The sequence below is a fragment of the Astatotilapia calliptera genome, chromosome 9 (assembly GCF_964374335.1).
Source record: "Astatotilapia calliptera chromosome 9, fAstCal68.1, whole genome shotgun sequence".
In the NCBI taxonomy this organism is placed as follows: Eukaryota; Metazoa; Chordata; class Actinopteri; order Cichliformes; family Cichlidae; genus Astatotilapia; species Astatotilapia calliptera.
Genome location: NC_137430.1, coordinates 35,679,887 through 35,693,561, shown reverse-complemented (window position 1 = coordinate 35,693,561; position 13,675 = coordinate 35,679,887). Strand labels below are relative to the sequence as shown.

At 41.9% G+C, this 13,675-nt stretch overlaps 1 pseudogene across 1 annotated transcript; it reads right to left on the bottom strand.

Annotated features, from left to right (window-relative positions):
• Positions 1 to 415: 415 nt before the first annotated feature.
• LOC113028837 (tripartite motif-containing protein 16-like) lies at positions 416 to 8,013 on the bottom strand (annotated as a pseudogene). The gene is made up of 2 exons (XR_013911181.1): positions 7,778 to 8,013; positions 416 to 2,784 (listed from the first exon to the last, which is right to left on the bottom strand). The product of XR_013911181.1 is annotated as a tripartite motif-containing protein 16-like (transcript).
• Positions 8,014 to 13,675: the final 5,662 nt, after the last annotated feature.

Here is a 13,675-nt window from a genome sequence, read left to right as displayed (position 1 = left end):
CATGTGCTGGTCTGAATCTTTATGTGAGCTCAGTCTATTTTAGACAGTCAGCAATCCCAGTACTGAACTTTAGAACTGGGTACAGTAGTTACTCAGCGTGAGTAAATTACTCCTATCAGGTCTCTGAGCCTGCTTGATCTGTTCCCAGGACATGGCTCGATCAGAATCACAGCAGCAGATTCCTAGACCTGGATTGGTGTTTGGGTTTGTGCATGTGAATGGAAACCTTAGACACTGCTACACTGTTGAGTAAAATATTTGGATCGATTGGATTTAGCTTGTTAAGTTTGCATTATCAGAGTTCAACCAAAAAGAAAGAAAATAGTCTGAGAAGTTTTCAAGTATTTTTCTAATTATGTTTTAATAAAGATTTTAATCGATCATTAAAATCGCTAAATGTTTAATACACACCTGCATCTGCTTCATGTTTATTTTATTTTCTATTTTTAAATGTAGATCAAAAATAGAAATGACATTTGTGTAAAATATATTCTGTATGTTGGTTTGTTGCATTTGAATAATGCAGACGGTATTTGGTGGGTTTACAACAGCAGAGGGAGACAGAGTTTAAACACAAACACCTCTTTCTGTGTCCAGGACTGCAGCAGAAACAGCTTTAAACTAGCTAACAGGAACACATTTCAAACATGTCGTTCAGTTTCCCATTTACTGTATATGCTGTGCCACGGATCATCCTGTCATCTAAGACCAGGGTTCAAGGTTCCACAATAAACTCTGATTTATTTTACACAATCAGATCATCAAATGAAAAGATCAAATAAAAAGCTTTTACTGTGACTTAGCTGCTTCAGCTTCAGTGTTTATGGGTTATTGTAGATAAAGATTTTTATGGTGCGATTCAAAGCTCAGGAAGTGCAGAAACAGCTCAGCAGTTAGTGACAGAGGAACTCTGAAATTTATCTTGACATAAATAGTGACACCACATGTATACTGAAGCTCAACAAACTCAGCAGATCCAGAAATATCTACCCAGAGTCCAGCATGTAGGGGCTGAGTGAAGGTGGTCTGGACTCTGTGAATGAGAGTCATGGTTTCAGAGACACTGTAGAAGCACAGAATACCATCACTGTGATCGAGGTACACCCCAACTCTGGAGCACTGAGGAACTGAGAGGAAAGTAACAATGTTGTTGTGCCGGAACTTATAACTATTGCAGTCACACTCTAATGACCAGGATTTGTCATTGTATCCAAATTCACTATCACTTCCTGTTCTGCTAATACACTTGTATGCGACAGCTATTGAAACAAATCTTTTCCATTTCACCTCCCAGTAACAACAACCAGTCAGAATCTCTCTGCTCAGAATCTGAGCGCACTCTCTAAATCTCTCTGGATTATCTGAATATGACAGTATGGTATACCCAAATGTTACTCTCCTGTGCCCCTCAGATAATAACAGCTCTCTGTGTGCTGTGTTTGGGTCCATGGTGATTCTCTTTGAATACTAGAGGAACTCAGCTCTGGTTGTGGGCTCTACTGGTGACAGAAAAGATTGTGGTGGTGGCAAACATGGTTGCTGTTTCACTAAGGTTCTGGACTTTGTTGGAGGCTGGAGGGATGGTGGTGGTGGTGGCACCAAGTGCATTTGTTGCTTGACTAAAGTCTTGTGCTGTTCTGGTCTCAGCAAAGTCTCCCCTTCAGTCAGTAAGACCTCAGACCAGTCCTGACTCAGGATGCGCTGCAGTTTATTTACAAGATCTGACACAGCTGCTGTCACCTCTTGGAAGTAGCTCTGAGGATGGATGTTGATGCTGGCTGAATGTGTGGATTCACTGAGTCCTGAAAGTAAGGCGTAGCTGAGGAGAAACTGGCCATGATCCTCTGTTCGTGAGAGCTGCTCCAGTTCAGCATCTCTCCTTCGGAGGTCAGTTACCTCCTGCTGGAGCTTTTTCTGAAGCTCTTTGGCCCAGCTCAGTTCAGTTTGTTGCTGGAATCTGATCTGCTGCTGCACGTCAGAGCTTCTTTTCTCCACTAATCGGTGCAATTGGTTGAACATGATCTGGGTGTCCCTCATGGCCTTATCAGCAGAGCTATCGATGGCCTCCATCTGCTGCTGAAGGAGCTTCATGTGTTTTTCTCTGCCCTGGATTCTTTGCTGGATTTTTTTGCCATCTCGGCCCGAGCTCTTTCTGCCTCTTTGCCCTCTCTGCTATTGCTGATACTGTGTCGTGGCCACTATGTTCCTCCACATCACAGGCGGAGCAGATGCACTGCTGATCGCTGCAACAGAAGATCTCTTTCACTTTACTGTGAACAGAGCACACGTTCTCCTGGAGCTTTGCGAAGGCTTCCACCAGCCTGTGTCTCTGAAAATTTGATGATTCATAGTGAGGCTGAAGGTGAAACTCACAGTAAGAGGCCATGCACTGCAGAAAGGATTTGGAGGCTTTAAGCTTTCTTTCTGTGCACACGTCACAGGCCACATCTCCAGGTTCAGCATAATGCTGAGGATGAGGAGCAGCTTGGAGTACATCTTTCTTCAGCTCCTCCACTAACTCTGCTAACATGGTGTTCTTCCCCAAGACTGGCCTCAACATGAAGGCTTGTCTGCACTGAGGACAAGTGTAGGATTCCTTCTGATCCTCTGCATCCCAGTGGCTCCAAATACAGCTCTTACAGAAACTGTGTAGTCACTGGTTTGTTCAGTAGATCCAAACAGATTGAACAGGAAAACCTCTCCTTGTCAAGCTGAAGTCCTCGCTCAGTTATTTTCTCCTTTTTACAGCAGACAAAATGTGAGTCTGTTCCCTGTGCTCTGGTTTAGATATTCAATTCAATTCAATGCAATTTTATTTATATAGCACCAAATCACAACATAAGTTGCCTCAAGGCGCTTCATAGATACAGAGAAAAAACCAACAATCATATGACCCCCTATGAGCAAGCACTTTGGCAACAGTGGGAAGGAAAAACTCCCTTTTAACAGGAAGAAACCTCCGGCAGAACCAGGCTCAGGGAGGGGCGGCCATCTGCTGCGACCGGTTGGGGTGAGAGAAGGAAGACCGGATAAAAGACATGCTGTGGAAGAGAGACAGAGGTTAATAACAGATATGATTCAATGCAGAGAGGTCTGTTAATACATAGTGAGCGAGAAAGGTGACTAGAAAGGAAAAACTCAATGCATCATGGGAATCCCCCGGCAGCCTACATCTATTGCAGCATAACTAAGGGAGGATTCAGGGTCAACTGGTCCAGCCCTAACTATATGCTTTAGCAAAAAGGAAAGTTTCAAGCCTAATCTTGAAAGTAGAGATAGTGTCTGTCTCCTGAATCCAAACTGGAAGCTGGTTCCACAGAAGAGGGGCCTGAAAACTGAAGGCTCTCCCTCCCATTCTACTTTTAAATACTCTAGGAACAACAAGTAGGCCTGCAGAGCGAGAGCGAAGTGCTCTAATAGGGTGATATGGTACTACAAGGTTATTAAGATAAGATGGGGCCTGATTATTTAAGACCTTATATGTGAGGAGCAGGATTTTGAATTCAATTCTGGATTTAACAGGAAGCCAATGAAGGGAAGCCAAAACAGGAGAAATATGCTCTCTCTTTCTAGTCCCTGTCAGTACTCTTGCTGCAGCATTTTGGATTAGCTGAAGGCTTTTCAGTGAGTTTTTTGGACATCCTGATAATAATGAATTACAGTAGTCCAGCCTGGAAATAATAAATGCATGAACTATTTTTCCAGCGTCACTCTGAGACAGGATATTTCTAATTTTAGAGATGTTGCGCAAATGGAAGAACGCAGTCTTACATATTTGTTTAATATGTGCATTGAAGGACATGTCCTGGTCAAAAATGACTCCAAGGTTCCTCACAGTGTTACTGGAGGCCAAGGTAATGCCATCCAGAGTAAGAATCTGGTTAGATACCATATTTCTAAGATTTTCAGGGCCGAGTACAATAACCTCAGTTTGATCTGAATTAAGAAGCAGAAAGTTAGCGGCCATCCAGGTCTTTATGTCTTTAAGACATTCCTGCAGTTTAACTAATTGGTGAGTGTTATCTGGCTTCATGGACAGATAGAGCTGGGTGTCATCTGCATAGCAGTGAAAATGTATGCTATGTCTTCTAATGATATTGCCTAAGGGAAGCATGTATAATGTAAACAGAATTGGTCCTAGCACTGAACCCTGTGGAACTCCATAATTAACCTCAGTGTGTGAAGAGGACTGTCCATTTACATGAACAAAGTGGAGTCTATTAGATAGATATGATACAAACCACTGCAGTGCAGTACCTGTAATACCTACAGCATGTTCTAATCGCTCTAATAGGATATTATGGTCAACAGTATCGAATGCTGCGCTAAGGTCTAGCAGGACAAGCACAGAGATGAGTCCACTGTCAGAGGCCATAAGAAGATCATTTGTAACCTTCACTAAAGCTGTTTCTGTGCTGTGATGAGCTCTGAAACCTGACTGAAACTCTTCAAATAAACCTCTGCAGATGATCTGTTAGCTGTTTGACAACTACTCTTTCAAGGATTTTTGATATGAAAGGAAGGTTGGAGATTGGCCTATAATTAGCTAAGACTGCTGGGTCTAGAGATGGCTTTTTGAGTAAAAGTTTAACTACAGCTAGCTTGAAGGCCTGTGGTACATAGCCGATCATTAGAGATAGGTTGATCATATTTAAGATCGAAGAATTAATTAATGGCAGGACTTCTTTGAGCAGTTTTGTAGGAATGGGGTCTAAAAGACACGTTGATGATTTGGAGGAAGAAATTATTGAAGTTAACTCAGAAAGATCAATTGGAGAAAAAGAGTCTAACTTAACATCAATGGTACTAAGAGTACCTGTAGATAATATTACATCTGTGGGATGATTACTGGTAATTTTTTCTCTAATGATAAAAATTTTATTTGTGAAGAAGTTCATGAAGTCATTACTAGTTAACGTTAAAGGGATTGTTGGCTCAACAGAGCTCTGACTTTTTGTCAGCCTGGCTACAGTGCTCAAGAGAAACCTGGGGTTGTTCTTATTTTCTTCAATCAGTGATGAATAGTAAGATGTTCTGGCTTTGCGGAGGGCTTTCTTATAAAGCAGCAAACTATTTCTCCAGGCTAAATGATGATCCTCTAAATTTGTGACACGCCATTTCCTCTCCAGATTACGAGTCATCTGCTTTAGGGTACGTGTTTGAGAATTATACCACGGAGTCAGGTACTTCTGATTAGAGACCTTAGTTTTCACAGGAGCTACAGTATCCAGAGTCGTACGTAGTGAGGAGGTGAAATTATTAACAAGATAATCGACCGCTGTTGGAGCAGCGTTCAGATAGCTGCTCTGCTCTATGTTGGTACAGGGCATTGAAGATGATAACAGTGGGTGGATTACAGCGCTTTCAGAAAGACATCTACTTTGATAAAGTCTACTCTTCACCGCTGTGTAATCAATTATTGTAAATGTAAATGTTATCAGGAAATGATCAGACAGGAGAGGGTTTTCAGGAAACACTGTTAAATGTTCAGTTTCTATGCCATATGTTATGCATATATGCAGTGAACAGGACTGTTCAGCTCCTCATCACAGCAAACAGATGTAGGATCTCTGAGAAAAAACAGCACCAATAAGTTAACAGCAAGGGGAGTAAACAGAATTTATTGCCTTCCAGTAAGAGGAGCGGCTTCAGCTCTGACTGTTAATAATAAACTTGTACTGAAAAAGTTTCTAGACAGATTTCTTTGTGTAGCAAACTAAGAAATCATTCTTAAAAACAAATAGTGCTCTAATCTGGTCAGGAACTGATGTAAGTTTCAAGCACTGAATACTAAATTGAATCATTATTAGAATTTTAACATAGTGGTGTTTGGTAAAGAAAAGATTTTATTGCACCTTAGAGAAAACCTTTGCTCAGTATCATTAGAGGACCTACGTCATGATGAATGTTAAAAAAGTGAAAAAGTAAAAAAGCACGCACGTGCCAATCTCGTGCGTGCGAAAAAAGGTTTTTATTAAAAGTTTTACTTCTTTATTACAGTTGATAATTGTTTTCTTTAAGCTGTTGTCAATTTGTTAACTTTTCAAGCTAACATGCATTTTGTATTTTGTGCAAAAATACTTTTGAGTAAACTATATTTTGAGTCTCAATCGAAGTCATATTCCAAGTCTTGATTTAGTGCTTCTAAGCTTCTGTAAGCTGGCGTACAGCGTAAACCTTCTCAATTAATTTAGGTCCTCCTGCAGTTAGTGGACACCACGCTCCATTGTTATTTAGAAGGAAGTAATATTGCACCACATACTTGTTAATTGAGTGATAACGTTGTTTAATCAATCAATCAATCAATCAATCAATCAATCAATCAATCAATCAATCAGTCTTTATTAATAAAGCACTTTTCATACAAAAAATGTAGCACAAAGTGCTTTACATAGTTAAAAGCAGCCCACCCCACCCTCCAACTCACTCTCCACACTCTCATTAACATAAATGATGTGAATACACACATATCCCCCCCCCCCCCCCCCCCACACACACACACACGCGCACACTTAAAGAGTAAAAATTGGGCTGGGTTCGCATGAGCCAAGTGAGGAAACACTATAACAGGGAGCCATCTGCACCAGGAGCCGGTCACAGACCGCAGCCTCCAGGCTGGGCACACAGCAGGAGGGAGGCAAAGGAGCCCCCCAGCCAAGCTGAGAGGACCCCCAGAGACCCAGCAGCCACGGTCGATCACAGCCCCGGTGCAGAGAGCGCCCTACGAGGAAACACTGGAGATATGCCACAATAGGATATATACAGGGTAAAATGATAAAATAAATAAGAACGGGATACAATATAAATATAAATATAAATAGAGTAAGAAGATTAAAAAATGAATAAGAATAAAATCAATAAATATTAGGTAAAGCCTAAATTAATAATAGAATAACAGGATAGAATAAATAAGCATAAAATAAATAAACACTAAGTAAAAGCTAAATTAAAAAGGTGGGTCTTGAGCCTGTTCTTAAAAACATGTACGTTCTCTGCGGCCCTGAGGTCCTCCGGCAGGCTGTTCCGCAGACGAGGACCATACCACTGAAACGCTGCCTCTCCGTGAGTATGTGTCCTGACTTTAGGGACAATCAAAAGGCCAGTACCAGAGGACCTCTAGGTCCGCGAGGGTTCATATGGTAAAAGCAGATCTGAGAGATAAGAAGGCCCAAGACCATTAAGACATTTAAAAACCAATAAAAGAACTTTAAAATTGATCCTGAAACACACGGGGAGCCAATGCAGCGATTCTAAAACCGGTGTAATGTGGGCCCGCAAAGCGGAAAACAAAAGCGGTCATTGTTGACTTCAGGAGGCACAGCACTGACATAGCCCCCCTTTACATCAACGGGGAGTGTGGAGAGGGTCCACTTTCTGGTTCCTTGGCATCAATAAAACGTGAAAATAAAAGGCATTGTATTATATTCATTGAGGAATTGGACCACGATGCAGCAGCTACACACAGCACATCTTGATGCATGTCAGGGTTCCTGGGTGTTCACCCAGGGTTTTCAGTTTCATGTTCAGTTTATTCACCTGTTCACATTTCCTGTTTTCATGTTTGCTTCCTGTGTGTTATTAGTTCAGTTATTTTCAGCTTTCTTCTCACCGGTCCCTAATCATCATAATTTGCCAGTGTATTTAAACCGTCGGTTTCTCTCTGTTCAGCGTCGTGTCATTGATGTTGATATTAATGTGGTCTACTTGTGTTCGATTCAGCCAGTCATCCTATGTTCGGTTCACCTGCTCATGATAATAAACACCAGCCTTCACCTACCTGTGAGTCCAGCATTTGCGTCCTCCTTTTCTCACCCACATAGCAACCACTGACCCCGTGTTGTGGACCCAGCGGACTCGGAACATTTTGAGCGGCAGGAGGCAGCGCTCCTTTGCTGGACAAAGGAGCTTAGGGCAAAACAGCAGCTCTTTGTGAGCCCGTCTTCGCAGGGACTCGTCTGGCTCTGGGCGGGCCTCGGGGACGCCGCATTCTTCCGCCCGCTGCCTCTCCTGCATCGGAGCATTCGCCGCGGAGAGTGGGCGTCACTGGCCAATCTTCGGCCGCTCACTCTCTCGCCTCTTCGCTCCTCGCTTGCCCGCCATCCGCTTCACTCCCCAGCCTCTCCGCCATTGCACAGCAACTCTGCCTCCCCCCTCGGCTCAACGGAGGCTCCCGTGCCAGAGGCTCAGCTGTTTACCCCGCCCGCTTCTTCTTCCCAGAGAAAGCGGCGCTGACACCGCCATAAACTGGACTCTGCTGACCAAATCCCCATGGTGAGTGAAGACTGTTTTTCTCCCGCTTTGCTGAACATTAAAAACAATACACTCACCGCCGATCCCTTCGGTTCTTCTCTACTGGACGATGACATAGACTGGGAAAACTGTTTCTGTTCAGCTCCCTCTGAGCTGGGATTTATGAAGAACAATCACTGTACTTCAACACCTCCAAAGACTGTTAAGTTAAAGACTGCGGCAGAAGGGCCAAAACAATTTCCTTTAAATCTGTTATTACGGTTCCTGTGTATGTAAACCCTAGGTCTGCTCATTCCAAGACTGTTTTATCTGAGCCTGCTCTTTCATTGCCCGGTGTTCCTGCTCCAAGGGCAGCTCAGGCCCGGCTTTTCTCCGCACTCGTTTCAGTTCCTCGGGTGGGGAAAGCTGAGGTTCAGCTGGTCCCTATTCGGGCTCCCAGGCTGGCTGAGGCACTGTCAGTACATGCACCCGTACCAGCTCCTCGGGTGGGGACGGAAGCTCCCCAGCCATTGTCGGTGCCTTTTCCAGCTTCCAGGATGAGGGCAGCTGGGACCCAGTCTAACCCCACACCCGTTCTTGTTTCTCGGGTGGGGATGACTGGTGTCCAGCCACCTCCCTTGCCTGTCCCAGCACCCAGGATGAGGGCAGCCAGAATTTAGCCTGACCTCCCTAGAGGCTCAGCTGAGGCTCTCCAGCCGCTGGCCTCACGCTCTGAAGGCTCGGAAGAGCTAGCCTGTCCACCCTCCAGTTCACCATCTTATCCACTCCCTCATCCACCTTTCCACGCCCTAGCATAATCTTTAGTTAGGCTAGCCGACCTAGTTCCAGCTCAAGCACCAGGTTTTCTAGCCCAGGCTGTAGCTTTGTCCCCTTCATTAACCCAGTCTTCAGCTCAGCCATTAGCCTCACCAACCTCTGCTCAGCCATTAGCCTCAGCCACAGTCCAGTCAATTCAGTCACCTGCTGTTCAGCTTCCAGTCCAGTCAGTCCAGTCCCCTGTAGCTCAGTTTCCCGTTCTCGCCTGTGGTTCAGTCTCCTCCTGTCCAGTCTCCTGTAATCCAGTCTGTCACCCAGTCTTCTCCTGTCCAGTCTCCTGTCCTCCAGTCAGTCCAGTCTCTGTCCCAGTCCTGGGTGTTCACCCAGGGTTTTCAGTTTCATGTTCAGTTTATTCACCTGTTCACATTTCCTGTTTTCATGTTTGCTTCCTGTGTGTTATTAGTTCAGTTATGTTCAGCTTTGTTCTCACTGTTCCCTAATCATCATCATTAGCCAGTGTATTTAAACCGTCGGTTTCTCTCTGTTCAGCGTCATGTCATTGATGTTACACGCCTCTCTGCAGCTTCTCTCCTCCTGCTACCCCCCAAAAACCCATCTCCATAGAGACTGTGTCAGCTCCCAAACAGACAAAAAACAAACTAAAAACCAGCAACAAACAACTTAAACAGAAACAATTACAAAGAAAGAACAATAAAGTATCCACATCTGAACCAAAGAGTAAAACAGTGAAATATGGATTATTAAATATTAGGTCTCTCTCCTCCAAGTCTCTGTTAGTACATGACTTAATAATTGATCAACAAATTGATTTACTCTGCCTTACAGAAACCTGGTTGCAGCAGGATGATTATGTTAGTTTAAATGAATCAACACCCCCGAGTCATTCTAACTACCAGAAATCTCGAAGAACAGGCCGAGGGGGCGGTGTGGCAGCAATTTTTCACACCAGCCTATTAATTAATGAAAGACCCAGACAGACTTTTAATTCATTTGAAAGCCTGATGCTTAGCCTCGTCCACCCCAGCTGTAAAACTCAGAAACCAGTCTTACTTGTTATCATCTATCGTCCACCTGGGCCTTACACAGAGTTTCTGTCTGATTTCTCAGACTTTATATCTAATTTAGTTCTGAGCTCAGATAAAAAAATTATTGTGGGTGATTTTAACATCCATGTAGATGCTAAAAATGACAGCCTCAACATGGCATTTAATCTGTTATTAGACTCAATTGGTTTCTCTCAAAATGTAAAAGAACCCACCCACCACTTTAATCACACTCTAGATCTTGTTTTAACATATGGCATAGAAACTGAACATTTAACAGTGTTTCCTGAAAACCCTCTCCTGTCTGATCATTTCCTGATAACATTTACACTTACAATAATTGATTACACAGCGGTGGAGAGTAGACTTTATCAAAGTAGATGTCTTTCTGAAAGCGCTGTAACTAAGTTTAAGAATATAATCCACCCACTGTTATCATCTTCAATGCCCTGTACCAACATAGAGCAGAGCAGCTATCTGAACGCTACTCCAACAGAGGTCGATTATCTTGTTAATAATTTCACCTCCTCACTACGTACGACTCTGGATACTGTAGCTCCTGTGAAAACTAAGGTCTCTAATCAAAAGTACCTGACTCCGTGGTATAATTCTCAAACACGTACCCTAAAGCAGATGACTCGTAATCTGGAGAGGAAATGGCATGTTACAAATCTAGAGGATCATCATTTAGCCTGGAGAAATAGTTTGCTGCTTTATAAGAAAGCCCTCCGCAAAGCCAGAACATCTTACTATTCATCACTGATTGAAGAAAATAAGAACAACCCCAGGTTTCTCTTGAGCACTGTAGCCAGGCTGACAAAAAGTCAGAGCTCTTTTGAGCCAACAATCCCTTTAACGTTAACTAGTAATGACTTCATGAACTTCTTCACAAATAAAATTTTTATCATTAGAGAAAAAAATTACCAGTAATCATCCCACAGATGTAATATTATCTACAGCTACTCTTAGTACCATTGATGTTAAGTTAGACTCTTTTTCTCCAATTGATCTTTCTGAGTTAGCTTCAATAATTGCTTCCTCCAAACCATCAACGTGTCTTTTAGACCCCATTCCTACAAAACTGCTCAAAGAAGTCCTGCCATTAATTAATTCTTCAATCTTAAATATGATCAACCTATCTCTAATGATCGGCTATGTACCACAGGCCTTCAAGCTAGCTGTAGTTAAACCTTTACTCAAAAAGCCATGTCTAGACCCAGCAGTCTTAGCTAATTATAGGCCAATCTCCAACCTTCCTTTATATCAAACATCCTTGAAAGAGTAGTTGTCAAACAGCTAACAGATCATCTGCAGAGGAATGGTTTATTTGAAGAGTTTCAGTCAGATTTCAGAGCTCATCACAGCACAGAAACAGCTTTAGTGAAGGTTACAAATGATCTTCTTATGGCCTCTGACAGTGGACTCATCTCTGTGCTTGTCCTGCTAGACCTTAGTGCAGCATTCGATACTGTCGACCATAATATCCTATTAGAGCGATTAGAACATGCTGTAGGTATTACAGGTACTGCACTGCAGTGGTTTGTATCATATCTATCTAATAGACTCCAATTTGTTCATGTAAATGGAGAATACGCAAAACAAAACTAGAATTAAATGAGATAATTGATAAAAAAACTAAATTCTTAGTACAAAGACTACGCCTACAAAATTACAAACATGGTAATAAATCCGGTCAATTTCTAGCAAACCAGCTAAAAATAAATAAAGAAAAAACAACTATATGTGCTGTTCAAGATTCATCTGGGAACACATTATATGAACCGATACAAATAAACAACATTTTCAGGGATTTCTATAAAACGCTGTATTCACCACAAATAAACCCATCTAAAAAAGAAATTGTTTTTGGACAACAACATAACTCTTCCAAAATTATTGGACACTCAAGCAATGGCACTGGATTCACCACTGACACCAGGTGAACTCCAGGAAGCCCTGATAAGTATGCACAATAATAAGGCTCCAAGTCCAGATGGCTTTCCTGCAGAATTCTACAAAGAATTCTGGTCGATTCTAGCACCAGTTTTCTACAGAACGTTGTTGGAAATCAAAGAAAAGGGCAGACTTCCATCAAATATGAATTCTGCAAACATTAATCTCCTGCTAAAACCAGGCAAAGACCCTGTATATCCCTCAAGCTATCGTCCAATATCCCTTATAAATGTAGACCTTAAAATAATCTGCAAAGCTCTCTCAAAGAGACTGGAGAAAATAACCCCCCTCTTAATTCATCCTGACCAAACTGGTTTCATAAAAGGTAGGCACTCATCAACAAATACACGTAGATTACTTAATTTGATAGACTACTCATACAGTAAAAACCTAGAAACTACAATATTCTCTTTAGATGCAGAAAAAGCATTTGACAGAGTTAACTGGAAATTTCTATTTGCAACTTTACACAAATTTGGTTTTGGATCCTCTTTCATAAACTGGTTAAAAATATTATATAATTCCCCAACAGCTTGTGTTAGAACAAATGACCAGACATCCTCCAGCTTCTGTCTCTTGAGGGGCACCAGGCAGGGATGCCCACTCTCCCCTTCACTATTTGCAATTTTTATTGAACCACTAGCAGCAGCAATTAGACAGAATTCAGTAATTAAGGGCATAAAATGCAAGAACGTGGAACATAAAATCAGCCTTTGTGCGGATGATGTGTTACTCTTTCTCCAAAATTCACAAACCAATATCTCTGGGGTGATTGAATTGATAAACTCTTTTGCAAGAATATCAGATTACTCAATTAACTGGTCAAAATCTACAGTCCTACCGATTAATTGCTCCTTCCATAATTCCTCTTCTACACCACTGCAATCGGGAAATATAAAATATTTAGGTATTAATGTTTCTCCCAAGCTTGCAGATCTAACTAAATTAAACCATATCCCACTTTTAAAGAAGGTAGAAGATGATCTGGCTAGATGGAAATCTCTACCCATATCACTCATGGGAAGGGTTGCCGCTATAAAAATGATGGTCTTACCAAAAATAAATTATTTATTCTCAATGATCCCAACTAAACCGCCACAAGATTGGTTCAGATCTCTAGATTCATGTATGTCCAAATTCCTTTGGAAAAATAAACCCCCACGTATAAGCTTAAAAACACTACAAAAGACCAAGGATAAAGGAGGACTAGAACTGCCTAACTTTCAGCACTACTTCTTAGCCAACAGGCTTCAGTTTATCTCAGGATGGCTAAAACACACCCTCTTAGATGAACCTTGGCTAGATGTAGAACAAGCACTCTGCAATAATCTAGAGATCTCAGACCTACCATTTATCAGCTCAAACATCCAACGACATGAATGCTTTAAAAGCATCAACATCAGCTCTTCTCTGACAGCATGGTGGGAGTTTCTAAAATTGACGGCGTCTTCATTAATCCCATGCAAACGTACACCTATCTGGAACAACCCTGACATATTACAAAACAATAATATGATAAACTTTTCAGATTGGAGTGATAAAGGAATCAAATATTTAGAACATATACTAGAAGGAACAGAATTTATTTCATTTGACGGACTAGTTACACAATATGGGATCAACAAGAAAAGATTTTTAGAATATCAACAAAT